Source organism: Sturnus vulgaris, chromosome 2 (genome assembly GCF_052056855.1).
Source record: "Sturnus vulgaris isolate bStuVul1 chromosome 2, bStuVul1.hap1, whole genome shotgun sequence".
In the NCBI taxonomy this organism is placed as follows: domain Eukaryota; kingdom Metazoa; phylum Chordata; class Aves; order Passeriformes; family Sturnidae; genus Sturnus; species Sturnus vulgaris.
The window spans coordinates 14,167,657-14,184,715 of record NC_142244.1 but is presented as its reverse complement, the minus strand read 5'-3'; the positions used below and the strand labels follow the sequence as shown (position 1 = coordinate 14,184,715).

The following is a 17,059-nucleotide window of genomic DNA, read 5'->3' as shown; positions in this document are numbered from 1 at the left end:
GAAATGTGGAGGAACCCTGCCAAAGTATTACATTAGGAGAGTGAGCACTTCAAGCTTATCAATATTTGTTCTTTAATTTCTTACACTCAAAACCAAACCCTAACTTTTCAGTCAAGAAAAGGTTTCTGGAAGTGTGGATAAGCTGGCTTACATAAACAGGCTACATGGCTCTAGAAGGGTGCTTACTAATCTATGTCATTGTAAGATAATTACTTTTCTATTTCTGGGCATTGGTTAAGGTCTGATTTTCATTTGTTCTTATCCTTCTCTTCAAGAGGGAGCTGCTAGAGAGGGTTCTTTAGGAGACATTGCCTTGATTGGGACAAGTAAAAAATAAACTTAGAGCTGATCACAGATGTAGGTAACTTATTACAATCAGTTTGGGGACTTTTTTTGAATTGAGAAAACATTGTTAGGTAATGACTAAACTGTGCCAATTATGTGTGGGTCAGACTTCTGGTTTGAGGGCACTTTCATTTTCCTAATGTGTCCCTGAGAGACAGGCTATATTTATATACCTCCGGGCATTCCCCATGGTCACATGTGAATGCACTGTCATCATCAGATCCAAGGTTTTTGTTGTGTAAGCATTTGATAAGATGATTCAGAAGAAAGGCAGGAAGGCCAGGGGGAATTGTCTGAAAAACTGTTATTAAAATGATGCTGAGTTACTGTGTGTTGTAAATGAAAACATGCTGCACTACCACAACTGATTGGAAATTGCCCATCTAGAATGTATTCACTGCATGAACGTAAGAGTCAGCAGCTCATTTTAGCAGCTTAGGGGGCATCCTGATTGTACCATACCTGCTATCCCAGAAAAAAAAAGTCTAAGAAATTCTGTCTTTTATGTCAGGCTTAAGCAAATTAACATTATCTGACACCTGTTAGTAGTTAACATAATTGTTTGATACCTATTATAGGATATATCCAGAGTATAAGTGTTCCTGGTATGACAGGGATTGGTAAGCTGCTAGGTCATGGGTGCTTTCCAGTCTAAGAAAAAGAATTCCATTTCCATCATAAGAAATTATATCTCTTTGATCACTTTCAGCAAGGTCTAATTTGACCTGAAAAAACATTTCTTTCTTAAAAAATGCTGCTCCTCTAGGGAATTATTGAAACTTTTATAGAAATAGGGAGTTTGCAATACTGCTTTGGTTGCCAGCTTTTTTGAGGAAATTTGGGCAGCATGTAAATACTTGCACAATAGGTTTGTATTGTTACATAAGCAGTAGTGATGACTCCATAGAAGCATTTGAGACATAGCAGATGTGATGGTTTGGGACAGGAGCTAGTACATGGGCTCTCGAGGGCTTAGGGCTAAAATCTGCCTTTTTGAGGACTAGAAATTAGAGAGCAATCTTACATGTGGTACATCAATGTAAGACTTAAAGCAAATAAATACTTGTGTTGGTTCTCAAATCCTTTCTCAGCCTGTATTTTGATGGGATTTGTTATCTTGTGTTATCTCTCATGTCCCACCCTTCTGTAGTTGTCCTTTTCACTCCCTGAAAATCTTTGACATCCCTAAGAAAAATACAGAAGTAATGAAGAAAAATCCCTCCTTGGTAAGAAAGGAAGGAACAGAGCTGAAAAAAGACAAGCTTTACATCTTCAGGGACTGTTTAGACTACAGCTTCTTTTGAGAGTGTTAAAGCAGTGGAGAACAAGGTAATGCTGCTGCATGCTGAATGAGCCAGGTGATTTAAATTTACTGTCTGAACAACCAAATCCTGTCTCTCAGTTGATGTGAACTCCCAAGCTTTAACTTTAATCTTTGGGAAGCTCGTGGATCATCGTGTCTTTCAAGGTGAATAGATGGATATTGTTTTTAATAAAATATTTCACTTCTGGAAGTAAACGGTACATGTCTAGTTCTGCCGATGGCATGGCCTCTCTGAACATGTATGTGAGGCTTTTTCCAGTGAAACATAGTCTGTTGGAAAAAGTTTTTCATTTCTTTCAATAAGGATCAGATGTCTTCTGTACATTTTTTTATTGACACTTAAAGAGGAAGTTATTTAGAAAAATACAGCTTAAAAAAATAATTTTCATAATATCATTAAATCTTTCATCTTGCAAGTAATGTGGTGGCTGTACTATCTTCTTCCTTTGGTCCAGCCTTTATGAGGCTTAAATAATTGTACTAATATTCTTATATTCTTTTTACTTAGGGTGCTCTTTGTGCTTCTGTATTTCTTCAGCCCTTGGCTACTTTCTTGGTGCTGGTTATCAATTTTTTTGAGCTTTTGGGTTACTGCACTAATTTCAGCATGTAGCACGAGTAGAAAAATAATCTCCTCATTGGCAAGCCCCAAAGTGGTGGGAGAGAGGCTGCAGCAACGTGTAGCATTTGGGTTACACACTTCAGTCTGCGTCCATTGTCTAAACAGCTTTTCCCCTTTCTTGGAGAAAGCAAATCCAAAGAGGCGTTGCTGGCTGCTTTGTCAGGCAGTGAGGGGGAAAGTCTGGAGTGATAAAGGGATTAAAAAGGTCAGTTGAGGCAGGAGTTTGGCATTGGTAAGAGTATCAGAAAGGTCTGTGTTTTAACTCCTTCCTCCCTGCTCTGCCTCCATATGCAGCCCCCAAACACAAACCTCTGCTGCTAAAAATGGGGAGAAATTGGATCTCTAAAGCTGTTTTTAGTCTGTGCAAAATTCAAGGTAGCTGTATCTTAGCTTTTAGTGGCGGAAAGTTTGTTTTGAGTGTGAATGCTAGTTTTTCATTTTTTGCTGTATAGTCTTGTACATTTTTTCCCCAAAGACCATAAAATATCTTTATTAATTGCACTTTAGATATGTAATGCATAAGTGTATATAGACACAGCTTTGTCTGAGGAATTTTAGCTGGTCTGTGTGTAAATTCAGCCTCCACTACAGTTGTTTGGCAATTCTAGCTATGGCTTATGGAATTGACTGACTTAATCTATGGCATATTTGTTACAAATTTTCTAATAAGAGTTCCTTAATTCCTTAATGCCTCATTTTATAAACATCTGAATTTTTTCCCCAAATATTGCTGCTTTATTTTAATCCTGCGTACAACAATTGGAAAGTATTTAAGAAAAAAAAAATCAGGCCTGTAACAGTTTTTTCTTTAAATAGCAGATTTCTATTAAAAACTCTGCTCCTCAGCTTGCGATTGCAGTGTAATTTGACTGTGATTACAGTGATTAGTTCTTTCAGACAAAAATTTATAAATAAGAAGTGTTTATTTGGAGATATTTGCCAAACTTCTTTGCATTTTCTTTATTTCATCAAAAACTTTGGACAGAAGAGCTTTTTCTATTTGCTACTTGTCCTAAAATAAATGTGTGATTATTTGCTACTTCACTTGAACACTGTAAATTCATGTACTTAGAAACACTTCAGAGCTGAAGACTCCATCTTCCTCCCGTGTCCTCAGTTTTAGATGCCACAGTTGATGTGTATGTAGGCGAATGTAGAACTTCCTCAAATATTCAAAACCCAAATAATTGGTATGGTGCTTTTTTTTAACTCTTCTATGGAAAGAGTCCTTGGATCATGATGTCACTCTCTAACCAAGTAATGTATGAAATGTGTGTTGTTTTCATGTTGCTATGGTAGATGATGATTGAAAAGCTTAAGTTTGCAGGGAGCAAGACCTGGGTTTGCTGCCAGATTTGATGTTGCCATGTACTGATACTGTGTGGGCACATCTAGGTTTGCTACATGCATATAAATCCACCCCTCTGTCCTCAGAATTTGCTATACAGTGAATGCTGATTTATACCAGGAGCTGTCTTTTCTCCAGCTTGAAGGTATTTTGTTCCAGAGATAAGTGTGAGCATGTTTTAGGACTGAAGATGGCTAGTTTAAAATTCATTTTGTCCTTACATTTAGGCAATGACTGCAACTCAGGTGAACCTTCAAGCTACTCAAGCCTTAAGAACAACTCTAAACAGAGCAAGTGTCACCAGCTCCTTTTCTGCAAGGCTCCCAGTAAAATGTATTTCAACAGATTTCATGCATCTATTGCTTAAACTTAAACAATTTCTATTAACTTGAACTAGATAATAAAAATATAAGGTTCTTGAATGACAATGAAAGACAGTCTATAAACCTGATTGTTCAAAAATATGCTTTTTCTTCTGAGGAAAGCAATTCCTCAAGCTTTTTCCATGAACTGATAATAGCATCATTAAAAGTGTTCACAGTACAGAAGTTAACCTAGTCCTTTATACCTTTAATTGGTAGAAAGTGTCTGTGGGTTCCAAATGAATAAAATTAACACAGTCAGTTTGTGTTTGGAGATGTGTGTATTTCAGCTACAGCTTGTGAATTTGGGAAGGACAGGAAAAGCTTTGCTAAAAAGATTGGGAAGCTGAATACAGCTAATGATGATTCTTACTTGAAATTTTATTAAATTTGGACTGAAATAGGGCTTGGATGTCAACTACTTTAGCACAGCCAGTGAAGCAGGAATGTTGTTATGGCACGATAACAATGACTGGATTAAAGTGTTTTTGCATTGTGAATAGGCTCTCTTCTGGACCATGAAGTTATGGCCTGAGTATTACAAGATAACAAACGATGTCTTTGAGTGTGACTATCAGGCATTCTGTATTTTGGCCAAGTTATTTGGCTTTTTGCTTAACAGTAAGTAGTATAAACAATGATATAACCAGACTTTCTTCTACAGCAGAAGCAAGTACTTCATCTGAGATGGGGGCCTTTGAGTTGCAGAACAAGAAGTAAGGCATGACCTTCCCTAATATCAAAAATAACATATTTCCATCAAAGTAGATATCAGACTGAGCTTTTGGCAGCAGTCAGGGTTGACTTGAGTGATTTCCAGCTTAAAATGGAGGTAGCTGTAAGTGGCAATTATGTCCATTAAGTGTCATTGTAGACCACTCTGACCATAGTGACTTCTGACAAAAACAGCTCCCAAGCCCTACAGATGCAGGGAGTGCCAAGTAAAGAAGTGTCAGTAAAGATCTGATTCCTCTCCAGGTATCTCACTGAAGAGCTTGTTTGTCCTTATTCAGTGGAGATCAGCACAGTTTGCTGCAAACCCCTGCCTGTCAATTACTGTTACTCAATTTTAACAGTGTTTCCTCAAAAATGAGTAGTAAGTTCTGGGATGTAGGTTAGGTAATAATTGCAGTCCTTGACAGAGGAACCAAAAGAGGGAGTTATTGAAGTAGAGAGTCCAGAGAAAGTAGTAAATGCTGAGAAAAGGACATTACCTATATAGTGTACAATATTGACACAGTTTATGCTGTAAGAGCATGCTTTTCATAATACAAATTTACTGCTGGCACCCAGTCCACCCTTGTTGCAAAAACTGTATTGATGAATGTCTTCATCTAATGGCTAAGGACTCTTGCAGCCAGAAGGACATTGCTTACCAGTAGTGTTTGCTAATACATTGACAAGCATTTCTGATGTAAACCTGATTTTTAGAAAAGCAGTTTTCACAGTTGGAAGGGCTAGAGACAGCTCCCGGGTACACTTGTATAACTCCTTTAGATGGTGCTGGGGCTGACTCAATTACAAGGTCAGACACCACATTTATGCAACTTGTGGACTTTACCCAGAGGTAACAGGTTGAGCTTCAGGTATTTGACTCCACTGATTACTCTGGGTTATCAGTTCCAAAGGCTGCTCTGGGTATTGTTGACTTTTGTCAGCAGCCTCTGTATGTAATTGTTTGTTTAAATAACTGTAAAAATGCCACTGAGATTTCTCCACAGATAGGTTTTTATTGAATGCTTCATGACATTTGTCTAATACAAGCCATGTTTAGTCTGTGTGAAGGAAAGCAATGTGATAGTAGTAAACTGTGGTGGTTTTTGTATTTATTTTTTTACTTTTTTTCTAAACTAAGGTTTGTCTGTCCAGTCTTTGCTTGTTCAAAAGACTAGATGTGCTAAGTGTGTTGTTATTTTTTTGTGTGTGTGTGCTGTTCCCTTATTCTGTTTCTTTAAGTTCATCTTGGTTCTCTTTTCTAGGCTGTGTGGATTGTCTGCCAGGAACTGTAGGAAATTCAGGGATGTGTCAGAAGGGAGAAGGCTTTTAGCCTCTGGAACTTTTTCTGGCATTTATTCTGTCAATATTACTCCATGATAGGTGTCAGACAATATGGTGCTTAGAGTCATGTCTGTCACAATGCTGTTAAATACAGAAAATGCATAGATATTGTTGAGTTGAACAGGTATGTGTTTTATCCTTTGGTTTTCCATGAATTGCCATAGTAGTGATGACTAGTTGAGAAAAAGCAGGAGAATAAAGACCAGAAGCGGCTTGTGCTGTGTTTTGGTGTTTGAGGGGATATTTATTTTTTTTTTCTTTTGGTAGCATTGCTCCTGATATGTTCAGTGAGTGTTGCTAGTTAGTGAGATAAGACAGGTCTGTATCAGAGAAACAATTGTATAAAACCTTAAAATTCCTAAATTAACTTGTTTACCGCCTTTTTGGAGTGGTTGCAAGCTGACACTTGCTTCTTCCTGGCACAGAGAAACATAATTTTGATCTCATGGGTCCAAACTCTAGCTTTGATATTTCTGATCAGACAAAAGCATAAGTGATGAGTAAGGAGAAGAATAAGTGGTTTGGTTTTTTCTTTTTTTTTTTCTTTTTTTTTTTTTCAGGGACCATAATTCTTGTGGCCAAGAAACTGTAACAGAAAAGTAGGCATGAGCAGTAATCTGTGGCTTTTTAAAAAATGTCTTGCATACTTTGCAGTGGTGTAATGCCATAAAATTTTTCAGGTGTATGGGGATTATTTTAAACTAGAAGGTTTTTTGGTTGGAGTTTTTATTTCTTTTTTAATATCTAAAAAGGTAGCTTAGCTTTCTGAATCTATTTTGCTGAAGTCTTTGATTCTCAAATGTCAGTGTAAAGAAAGTACTCCATCCCCTGCAGCTTGTAAATTACTTTTCTGGCTTTGTAAAGCTTTGTGCAGAATAGGCTGACCAAGACTGAGGTTGCATGAGCAGCTCTGTTGGAGAAGATAGGAAGTAGTTGAAAAGTGCTGGTTGAGAGTTCTCTGGGTCTTGCTGTGCTTCATCAAGGTGGTGTTCCTGCTGTGGTTTGCTTTCCCCTTCAGAAGACAAGAGGCATTGTAGAAACCTCAAAATTCAGTGGGGTATGAGCTTTTACCTGGTACAAATCTAATAGCCTGTAAGATGTAGAGAGGCATCTAGGAAACAGTAGAGATGGAAGTGCTGTTGTGCATGTGCTTTGGCACTGAATGCATCATTTCCTAGGCTAAAAGCTTTGGCTTAAGATTTTCTTTTTTCCTGCTGTTTCTATTCATACTCTTTCATCAACTGATCCACTTGTGAATTATGAAAGAAGCCATGAGGAAATTGAAGCAAAGAGAAAAATTGTGGTCTTGACAGATGGACTCAGGAAAGGTTCCTTTGTAACGTGGAATAAAGGGGAGGTTTTACAGTGATAGATCTTGCTAAATGCAGGTTAAATGACAGAGCTATTTATTAAACAATACTAAAATTGTGTATATCCCCAGCAATCAAGCTAGTCTGTTTCAGTTGCAGTGTAAGATATCAGATTATAGGTTTAGTGTTTCAAAATTCATATTGACTTGGAAGCCTGGATAGGTGGTGACATGATAGGATGAAATATTAGGGTACTGTTGCATACTACCATAAGATTGTAATATACTTTGCTGCTTCTACCATTCATAATATAGCCAAAGCAAATTTGGGACTGGATGAATGCAGTGGGATTTCATACACTCACATGCATGTAAACACAAAGTGGATACTGTAATATAAATTCGAATTTCTGTCTTGTCTAGTAACCTGACTTTGCAACTTTTAAAAAGCTTCACTGCCTCAACAAAAATAAAATTAAAGGATATGACTGTTTGTGAGAGCTGAGGCAAACTTGGGATTAGAAGAAAAAGAAAATAGCAAACGCAGATTTGCGGACAAGCTCTAAAAGTTGTCATGAAAGTTTGGGTTAAGTCTCTTTCAGAAAGTGCCCAGACTCTGCTGTGTTCTGTTTTCCAGCTACAAAGGGGAAGTGTGTGGTATGGGAGTTGTCTGGGTAGGGTTTTTAAATAACTGTTAGGGTGGTCATAAGATGACTGGAGCAAGCAGGTTGTAATTGCAACCTGTAGTGTTGCTTTTCATAATGGTTATTGCAGTGATATGGTAATTGCAGATCACAGGAAATCTCAATAACTTTTGTGGTGGATTATTGCTTCTGCCTGCTCGTTCCTTTATGCTCTGCTGTGATAGCTGACAGGGGAGATGGCCAAATGCAGGGAGCTTAAATAATTGCATCATTGTGTCATGTGTCTATGTGAGCAAGATGGCTATCAACCTTCAGGTGAAATAATGGCATATTTCAGTGCGTGTCTTCACTAATTCTTGGTGTGCTGATATCCTGACTAGATATCGCTAAGAAATTTTTATTAGCAGGTAGAATCACATAAGTGCTTTGTGTTAAATTTTTGGAAGTACAGGTAACTGTCAAATACTAAAAAAAATAGCTTCTGTGTTATTATGCAATTTGTATTGGATATGATCCTGTCAGTACTGTACATTAAGGGAAATGTTTGTACCCTGCCAAAACCCAGCCAAACAAAAGTCATGTCATCATATTGATGCCTTGAGTTTCAGCTTTCATATTTTCCAGATTCTGCACTGCATTAGTATATAACTCTGAACATCATATAAAGTTTTAGCAAGTTCTCTTCACAGTGTAGTTGGACAAAGCAATCCTTTTCCAGCCTGAGAACCAAGGACACTGGGGCAGCTTCAGGCCCAAAAAGTGCAAACAACAGCAAACTGGGGAGAGCAATCTGGGAGGATGGGACTGCATAACCTGAGGCTGTAATGGGACAATTAACCCCAATATATGGATTAAAATATATGAAAGTGTGAAAACTTGTGACTTGGAGTCCATGTTGGGTGGAGCAGGGCCAGGCTCTTGTACTCCCCAAGGTGTATCCTTTGAAGGCCTTTTAATAAATTCCTACTTTATTCCTTTAACACTCTCTAGCCTCTGGTCCAGGTAGCCTCTCAAGGCATCAATACATTTCTGGCAATGCACAACCCTTGTGATTATTGAAAAGGTGTCTTGAATTCAAATATTGTGAAAGGGTAAAATATACAGACTTTGTGTTTTCAGATCATATAAAATGCATTGCATCTTTTGTTTGCTCTTTACATGAATTACCTTTCCTGCTTCTTCCTGCCATAAGAACCATTTCCTTATAAGCCTTTATGTTCTTTTTACACAGGGAGAAATCTAGAGTAGGTATTATGGGTATGCAAGCCAGCACTTCATGGTCTTTGAGAAGCTTGGGATTCTGAGGCTGATAATGTACAGCTTTCTTTTGAAAAAATACAGCACTTGGGCTACTTTACAAGATAGTAGAGGGAGTTCACTCCAGAGCATTAGTTACAAAAGAAAGAAATGTGTTTTAGAAAGATGGAAATTTGATACTCAAATACCTTATATACTACTTAGTAGTAATCTAGAACTTTTTTTTTAATTGTTCCTGTAATGTCTATGGTGTATCTGTTGCAAACATCCAGAATAAAAGTACTTGTGGAAAAAATCTGTCAGATTCTGTCATTTTTATAGCATATGTTTTTATAACACTGAGATATTAAATTGGAATATGCTGCATGCTACTGAAATTCTTCATGGAAACTCATGAACACTCACAGGTGACCTCAGGGCTGAGGGAGTAGAGGATAGTGGGTGGAGCTGGTGACATGGGATCATGCAGCTCAAAAATAAAGGATATTACAAGTGCAAACTAAAATTGTGGCAGCATTTGTTTTTCAGTCTTCAGAATTGTTAATGAAGTGGGATTGTTTGGCTACTCAGCTCTGTTCAAGGTGTATTATTCATGGATTTGATGAGGGGGGCACTGTTTGTGCATGTGTATTTTCTGTTGACTTTTTGGGAGTGGAGTTTTGTGGGTTTTTTTGTTTGGTTTTTTTTTTCCTCCTTTCTGAATTTTGCTGTGAACTGTCCAAGGAGTGAGCATTTTCTGAACTCTAGCAGTAATCAAAGTTTGAAGTTCACTGAATGTCCTAGAATAGCTGTCCTTGATGCAAGTTAAACTTAGTGTTAGGTTTATTTTTGTTTCTGGGAGAACAAACAAAATAGGAAATCAATAATTGAGTAGGCTGAGATGGTTTCTGTTGCATTCACCTCCATAACTGCTGCTTCCCCATCACCTTCCCACCAAAACCCAACCAACTAGTAACAAAAAGCCCAACATACAAAAAAACTCCCCACAAAACCCTTTAGCAACTAGCTGCTGCTTGGAATTTATTCTTAAAGAAAAAATGGAGGATGCCTGACACTGAAGTTTGGTCTGGAAAGAGCTAGCTGACCAGCAATGAGACAAGATTTAGTTTTTTAATCTTAGGCCTTGCATTCTGCTTGTTTTAGTGAAAGGTTACCATGTCATGTTCATTGTCATTCATGTTTGCTGGCATTTGCTTCTGCCACAATATATACTTCAAAGGTGCTTATTTGTTTTGCCTAATAATAAATAATGAGCTAATTAAAGAACCGCTTATCTTAAACTTTTAACAGAATGGGTTTCGTTTTGTTTATTTTCCTGTGTGTCTTAGCTATGTGTGAGCTATTTGAAATGCAAGATTAATAAGATTTTATCATGGACACTTTGACTTGTTTTGAAACCTATAGGGAGAAAAGTTGCCCTGTTACTCAGGGAGTTCACAGCCTACCTTTCCTCCAAATTCAGGTGAAGGGTAGGAGGAAGGGAAAGTTGTGGACAAAGAACAAGTCAGGGGCTTGCTGTGGGGCCCTGCTTTTTACTTGTCCTGGACTTGGAAAGTGCTGGGAGCCTGAGGAACTCAATGAGAGGGCTACTGGAGAAGTTGACTTAATCCTGTATGCTGTTAAATGGTCTCATAGAACAGATGTGTTTCGTGTGCATGTGCAAGTTGAGATCTGTATTGGAGGACAGATGTGAGCCTCCCTCAAAGTCAAGTGTTACACATGAGTGTAATGCAGTTCCAGCAACTCTTAATACTAGAAAGAGGGATGAATTGCTGGTTTAGACTCCTTAATATTGTCCAGATCACTTTTTATTCATGTTGTTCATTACATATACTGGCTATGCCTTCATGAATCTAGTTTTTGTGGATTTTACCTCAGTAAGCAGCCTGAAAATTTATGCTTGATTAGGAATAACTGATAAAATTAAGAAGTTGTCCGGCAAGTTGAAAACTTGTTTTTTTTCAGCTGTATTTCCTAAAATTATCGAATGGTTTGGGTTGGAAAAGACCTTAAAAATCATGCACTTCCAACCCCACTGCCAGGCCCAGGAGTGCTTTCCAATGCAGGTAAAGAAAAAAAAGAACATTTTAAATTTGAACCCTGCTTATTGTTCTCCTCGCATGGTATGTACATCTTGTGCTAGAAACCTTAAATGAGGTTTTACTCCGTAAAGGACACGAAGCATAGCTGTATGGGCTGTGTGATAATTTGGGTTTGGGAGAGAGGCCGTGGTTCTGAGCTATATTTTCCTGTCTGAGCTGTGCTAAAAGACTGTGAGGGAGAAGGCTTTTCTGCCACTCTGTCTGTCTACTGTGTTGCTGGAAGCTTTTTGTAATAACCAAAGTGTGTTGTGTAATGTGGTGCATTGGGACATCGCACCAGGGCTTTTGAACAAAAGTGTCTGTAAACTTTGTCACACAATCATCCACTCTGTGGCTTAACATTTAAAAGAAATTAAGAGTTAATTTAGTGTAAACGTCCTTAAAGGCGCTAAATGCTTAGCTCAAAAAAAAAAAAATAGTGAGAATAATTATGAATTTTTATTAGAGTAAATGAATGGACTATAAGAATTGTCTTCCTTCAGATTTAAAAGTAAGAGAGGTATTTATTAACAGCTCTTCGCTGTGTAAGAGGCTACATGATATGTGGCATTGCACTAATTCTAGCCATCACACTGTAATGAATTAAACCGTCTGACTCCCTCCTTGGTGATGCAGAGGTATGTTTTGTCCTTTGCAAGGGAAGACAGATGCTAAACTACTTTCAAGGTAGTAGCTGGACTGTTTTTTTCCATGGTTTTTAGTGTTTTAGCCTTCTGGAATTATTGTGTGCATAGATACAGATACACAAACAAAGAAAATTTATGCAAGCTTAGGGAGATGTATGTGATTGCCAGTAATCCAAGATATATTAGAATGCTTTGGCATTTGCAGTGATTGTGTTTTTCTGTCATGATATCGATTGTTGGTTTTATATGTCTTATGTTCTTTGTGGTGATTTTTAAAATTTTTTAAAGCAGAACTGTCCAGCTACAGTAGATGAGAAGTACTAAATGTTCAGAGAACAATTCTTGTTGAAGGGGACGTCTCAATGCTGTTTGTCTCAGCCTCCTGCTCAGGACTGGGTCATTGTTGAATTGGGACTGAATTTTTCAGGATTTTGTTTTCTTGCATGTCTAACCTACAGGAACAGAGATTCTGCACCCTCTGGGGCCTTTATCCTAAGAGAATACTTATTTTCTCTTTAGCTGGCACCCTCTGTCAATTTTTGCATGTGTTTTACTGGCAGATCTTTCATCCTGTACCAGTTCAGGTCACAGTTGAAGAAGACTTTTTTATTGGCAGTGCACAAACTGTATGTGTTAGGAGGGGAAAATTAAGGGATTATGCTATAGATGGTAATGTACGTGTAGCTTTGTAAAAGCTGAATGTGAGTTCAGGCTCTTCAAGAGTAGAAGGAAAAGTTTGAGTATGGCTTTCTGGGAGGTTTATATACAGTTTACAGGTTATATATTTATTTCTGGAATAATAAATAGCCAGGCTACTCTGATGTAAATAATAAAATGTGATGAAAAATTCAACACATTAATTCTTTGCATAGCTAGCAATTCTGTTTTTCTTCCCTGATGCCTTGGAAGTATTAGTATTATTATTACCAGCTTTATTTTGCATATGTAGCTCACAAATGAAGAGATTAATTTCCTAAATAACTCTGAATACTTGAAGTTTTGGCTCATGGTTTTTCTGCTTTGTTATTCCCTTGTTCTGGTGCATATCAAGTTGACCTCAAGTAAGGAGGCTGTGCTGACTGAAGCTTTGGGACTAACTTGTTGTCCTGCTTGGCTTCAGTTTGTAGGTTTTTCTTTGGCAGCTCTCCAGGCTGGAAATTGGAGCTAGTAGTATTTTCTAGGCTTAGTTCCAGTAAAAGAGATATTACTTTTATGTTCTGTTGTATGAGTTTCAGGTGGGAAAGGGGATGTAAACCATCAGATTTGCAGATAATCATATACCTATTTCTATTTTTCAATCAAGCCTATGGCACGCAGCTTTTTTTCTATTTTGTACCTTAAAAATAAGTAGTTTAAAATACAGCTTTTCAAGCAGGTCAGGCAGTGCAAATTGTCTAAGTTCCTATATAAAGAGAAAAAAATATACTAAGTAGTCATAATGAGTGGAAAATTGCTAAAAACGGAAATTCTGTCCAGCATATAATCCATTACTATGTTGTTCAACCTATTTGCTGTTTGAGCTTATCCATCTGTAGTGAGTGCTTAGTAATATTAATTTTCTTAAAAAGGGTTTTGTATGGACAAAGCCTATGTAAAAAATTTATTTGAAAGATGACCGTAACTTAAGTAGTTATTTTGCAAGGTGCGTATAGTCTTAAGTAGACAAGATGAATCTGAAGTTGCAGAAAAAAAATTTTACTACCCAGTAAATAAACTGTTCATCTTCTATTTCTAAACTCCTAATATTAGACAAAGGTTTATTCCATGATATCTGAAGTTTTCCCAGTAGTATTCCATAGTAAGACTAGTTACACCTGCATGTGCAGTGTATCAGGATGACTAACCCTGGCAATACCAGACATTCTAAGTTTGTACTTTTGCTTTGAATTGCTGCAAGTGGTTTTCTCTGAGTCCCGAGTTACCTCATCACTTCAGATATTTAAAATTCTGCCTTAAACTTCACTCTCTTGATGTGCCTTGAGTTATTAACAGATTTGAGTCTTGCATAGTAATGAAGTACTATTAATACTCTCCCCTGTATTTTGTTTGCAATTTTCTTTAGTCATTTCAATTCAAAACTTGAATCATAAGCTTTCTAATGTTGTGACAAACAAGTCACATTGTAGACAAGACTCATGTGTTTGCAAAGTAAATGATGTCTAAAATTACTGGGCTCTCCCTAACATCCAGTACAGCTGCAATCCCATCAGAAGGGAGGTGTCTTGGAAGTCATGTCATATGTACTTAGGAGCTTAAACCATGTGGAAGGGGCAATGTGGGATGAAACCTACAGCTGCTGGGCAGTGTTTTTTCTGCGGTTGCATGCTTAACAGATTTGTGTGATGCAGCAAATTTTACAGTTTTAATCAGATTAGAGATTATGTCAAGAGATACAGTAACTTAATGTTTCACAAGAGTAGGCAGACTGTGTAAAGTCTGAAGTCTCCTGTTTTCTATAAAGGTTAAAATATTCATTATAACAACTTGGAGAATCTGATGTTTGCCTTTTTTGGATAAGACAAACTAGTTAGTGACTAATATTTCTTATCTTGATATTCATTGTAACTGAAGTCTGGATAAAACAGTGTTTAGATTACACCCTGAAAATGCTTGGCTGTGAATGACATAAACTGTTGTATAAACTACTCACAGAAGCCTTTAAGAACAATACTTGCTTTTTTGCTTGCTTGTCTTCTGTGGGAATAGACTTGATTGCCTGGGACTAGTTACAGGCATTTCTCAAGTACACAACTTCTAATTATACTTCTAGTACATTGACAGTAAATTATGAAGACTTGGCATTGTGGACTGTATAAATGTTTGAGTGCTTGGCTTCCCTTGTTGGTCCTGTCTGCAGTGAAAGCAGTTAAGAATTAAATTTAGAAACATTTGTTCTGGGAAGCAACTGTGGTGCCTCTGCTGAGGTGACTGGAGCTGGTGTGATAATGGTTTTCCTTCTCCCACCCCGAACATCCCAGATCTTATTTTCCAATCACTAGGGGTGACCTTTTCTCCCTTAAAACGGCCTTCTCTAAAGGCTGCTTTTCCCAGGCATTGGAGGGAGCCCAGCAAGCAGAGCAGGCATGCTGGTGGAGTTGGATGTGTGGTGTGTGTGAACAGCCCCCAGCGCTCCTGAGCCTGCAGAGACAACACTCCCTGATCAAACCAGTGACGGCTGATCAAAGCTGGCATAGCGCTCAGTCAGAAAAGCAATTGTCCTTCCTTCTCATTCCATGTTCAATACTTGTTTTTTTAGCCATGATGCTGCCCAAAAAATCTCACACGGGCTTTTTTTCTCCTGGAGTACTGTGAAGTTTTGTTTGTTATGATAAAATACAGACGTAAATGAAAAAGTGGATGATGACAAACATAAAGGCCAGGAAGAAACCTACAATGGGAGGATATTTGTGTGCATGACAGAGGGACTGCAAGTATGTTTGTGCATGGCAAAAAGAAAGCAAATAATGTCTTTGAGATGATGCACATTCTATAATAAAATGTAAAGGGCTATTTAATTAGGTGGACTATGGTAGGTTTATGGAGAGGAAGATTGTTACAGGGAGAAAGGTTTGGAGAGGCAATCAAGAAGCCAGGTGTTGCTATAGGTACCTTTTCTCAAACCATATTTTTGACAGTCTCTTATGATGGCTGTTATTTAAATCTGCTTCAAGTTTGACAAAAAAACAATCCTATAGTAAGGGGAGGTTGTGTTTGTTTGATATTTATCAAGGATAAGACTTCTAATTTAAGTTTCTAACATATCTTTCAAATAGTGACCTATACAACAGTTTGAATATACAAGCTGCTGATCTAATCCATTATATCATGACTTTATTTTTAAGTCCTGGAGCATATTTTTAAGGGACATGAAATAAGACTTGTGGAAATGAGCAAAGAAGCTGTCGCTCGAGCAGCTGGACAGTTTTCTGTCAGGGAATTCAAATAACAATTCTTACTCTATCATGTTTCTGCTAAAGTGGGATGAGTGGCAAAGGTAGTGAGGAATATCTGGTGTTTTATTTCAGATAATTCAGGATTTCTGACTTCTGATTTAAAAGCGCTTTTTTTCTGTTTGGAGACAAAACTTTAAGTTTTAATTTCTTGTGAATTTATTTAGAAAGATAAGTCTTAGCCTTCTGTTGAGCCTTCATTTATTGCAGTTGATGTTACTTGCAGCTTTTCAATATAGAAATCAAACTGATGCAGCAGACTTGAAATCCAAGTTTGAAAAGAAACCCTTGTCTTATGTTTGTTGCTGTGGCAAGCTAATAAAAACCCCAAACCTACAATATTCAGACGATCTTTAAAGTGAAATTAAAGGGTTATTGAAGTCTGCTTTTTTTGTCACTGTGCAGGGCTTTTATGACCTATAGGAAGTGTGTGAGCTGGTTGTCACCACACAAATAAATGCTTTAGAAATGGTACCAACTGGTGCTTCCAGGTTACTGAAGTCCTGCAAGAATTAGTAACACTTGACCACCAAGAAGGGAATTGCAAATTATTTTTGCAAAAAATCTGTTTTTTTTTTCCCTGAAATCTCTTGCACAGCTATTTTGTTGTGATTGTAGCTTTGAAGTAGTGCTGTATTAATCCCTGACTCTTTGCCCCAAACTGGACCTTGATTTCTATTAACACAAAGGTGGTCTAGCAGTGCAATCAAATGGGAATTGATAGGCTGTTGTTTACAGCTTCATTAAAATGAATTCTGGTGAATAAAGCATCTGCATTCTTTCCACATTAAGGTGCTTTTAAGCATTTGTTGATATGATGAGTAAAAACAGTTATGAATGTTCCACTAATATGTGCTTAGAAAAGGAACAATAAGCTGCTTTTAGCATGGAGAGAAAATCTCATCTTTGATTTCCACTTAAATGGTACTGAATAACAAGAAGAATTTGTGAACTTAAAAATGCATTAGTAAACCAGATGATTTTTTTTTACTCAGTTGTGTCCATATTACAAACAAATTAATAATTACATTGTTCCTGTAGGTTATCCGTGAATGTGATTAATGTTCAGTGTTATATTTTCTAGTGTGTTTTGGCAGTATGGAAACCTGAAT

General features: G+C 37.4%; 1 protein-coding gene across 1 annotated transcript in view; it reads left to right on the top strand.

The window, feature by feature from the left end:
- Window positions 1-17,059, top strand: part of GBE1 (1,4-alpha-glucan branching enzyme 1) — a 138,115-nt gene that overhangs the window by 7,709 nt on the left and 113,347 nt on the right. The window lies entirely within an intron of this gene.